The sequence below is a fragment of the Tupaia chinensis genome, unplaced genomic scaffold (assembly GCF_000334495.1).
Source record: "Tupaia chinensis unplaced genomic scaffold, TupChi_1.0 Scaffold000251_1, whole genome shotgun sequence".
NCBI classification, from domain to species: Eukaryota; Metazoa; Chordata; class Mammalia; order Scandentia; family Tupaiidae; genus Tupaia; species Tupaia belangeri.
Window position 1 is genome coordinate 7,956,077 of NW_006159731.1, and position 2,544 is coordinate 7,958,620.

The following is a 2,544-nucleotide window of genomic DNA, read 5'->3' on the forward strand; positions in this document are numbered from 1 at the left end:
AACATGCCTATTCACAATGACTCCAGAAGATCTACATCTAATCTACTCATACATGCATATTAATCTCTTCTGGAAACCCCCTTCAGACACATACAAAGTAATGCTTTATGGAGTTTCTAGGTATTCCTTTGAACTGAGTCTAGTTGACATCTAAAGTTAACCATCTTAATAGAAATGTGTTTTTAATTTCAAATCTCACTTGGTCATTACTGGTATACAGAAATGCAGTTATTTTATATGTAACTTTAAATGTTGCAACTTTGTTATAATCTCTTATTATTTACAAGAGGGCTTTTTTTTGATTTGCTAAGATTTTATACACAAATGATCCTGTTATCTGTGACAATGACTTTACTTCTTCCTTCCCAGTTTGGATAGCTTCGATTTCCTTTCTTTCTTTTATTGCTTATCTAGGACTTCTAGGAAGATGTTGAAAAGCAGTTATGGCAGAGGAAAGTTTTGCCTTCTTCCTGATGATAGTAGGAAAGCTATAAGTGTCTCACCTTTAAGTATGATATTAGTTCTAGGCTCTTTCTAGGTGTTCTTTATCAAGTTAAGGCATTTCCCCTATATGCTTCCATGAAAGATTTTGTCATAAATGAGTGTTGGATTTCGTCCAATGCTTTATCTATGAATATAAATATTCTACATATAATCAAAATTTTTCTCCTTTAGCCTGTTAATGTGATACTGTACATTAACTCATTTTTAAATGTTAAACAAGCTGTTGAACCAGCTCTTCAGATTGCTCTTTTGCTCTACCTTATATGTTTAATAGTATTTAGAGATATATTTTTTTGAGAGGTTTTTCCTATATGGCGCATGTGCTCGCCAGTCAGACAGAGAGAGACAGAGAGACAGAAAGCGAGAAATCACCCCCCGGGGGGATGGCCACGCCACAATCCTTTCTCCTCCATTCTCCTCTTGGGATCTTGGGCACGCATGCACATGCACCCGGCGTGAGTTTTAAGCCATCAGGTCCGGGACTCGAACCGCTGTCGACTAAGTGGGAGTCCAATGACATAGCCATTATGCTAACTGCTGGTCCCGAGATATTTTAGCTACTTGCTATTATTGATTACTTGTTTGATTCTATTGGGTCTTGGAGCAAATATAATTCTATTTGTTTAAATTTGTTGAAGCATACTTTATGACCTAAACTATGGTCTGTCTTGGTCAATGTTCCATGCAAACTCAGGAAGAATGTATAATTCTTCATTGTTGAAAGAAGTAATCTATATATGACAATTATATCTAGTTGTTTGATGGTGCTGTTGTGTTCAACTTTGTTCTTTCTGATATTCTGCCTTCTGGCTTTAACCATTCCTGAAAATGGCATGTTAAGTTCTCTAAATATTATAGTCAGTTTATTATTTTTTTTCTCACAGTTTCACAAATTTTTGCTTCACATTTACAGATTTAAGTTTGCTATATCTTCTTTAAGTATTTGCCTATCATTATGTACATATTATTATGTAATATCTTTATTTTTGATAAATTTCCTTGGACTGAAGTCCACTTACACTTTCTTTTAATTAGCATTAGCATGGTAGATCTTTCTCTGTCTATTTACATATACATATGTGTGTGTGTGTGTTTAAATTTAAGTGGGTTTCTTCTAGGCAAGCAAGAACTGTTTTGTTCCCTGCTTTGTTATCTATTCTGACAATGTCTGTCCATTTTTCTTTTTAAGAGAGATTTTTGCTATACGGCACATGTGCTCGCCAGAGAGAAAGAGACAAAGTGAGAAATCACCCCCTCGGGGAAATAGTCATGCCACAAAATCCCATCTATTCTATTTTCCACTTACAAATTTGGGCATGTGCACACATGTGTCTGGTGTGAGTTTCAAGGCTTCAGGTCTGGGACTCAAAACATGATCGGTCATGTGGGAGTCCAGTCCCTTAACCACTATGCCACCTACTGGTCCCCAATGTCTATCTTATAATTGGTATATTTGGACCATTGTTGCTTAAAGTGATGACTTATATAATCAGGTAATTATGTATTATATTTCTTAATTCTTATCCTATTTACTTCAACACTGAACATTATATTATGTTGTGCATATTAAATAATAGTTCTACTAGTTTTTTTCATTGCAGTGTTATTCCCAATAGCTAAAACATGGAAACAGTTTAAGAGGCTGACAACCAGTTAATAGATTAAGAAAATGTGCCCTATATACACAATGAAATATTATTTAGCCACAGAAAACAACATCCTGTTATTTGGCACAAATGGAATGAACCTAGAAGATATACTGCTAAGAGAAACTAGTCAGCCTTTATGAAAGACAAATATTGTATGCCCCGCCCCTCCCCACCTGGCTTAACATATACTGAATGTACATGGTCTGTGGTGGAAAATGAAGGACATCATGATATAGAAGTAGAGAGAACAATGGTAGATACCAGAAGCTGGACTCTGCTGCTTGGACTCTGGCAATATAATATCTCTTGAGGGCAATGCTTTTTAGCACTCTAGATATTTTAAAATGGTTTCTCTCCCCTTGCCCTACCAAAAGCATGAGTAGGTTTTTTT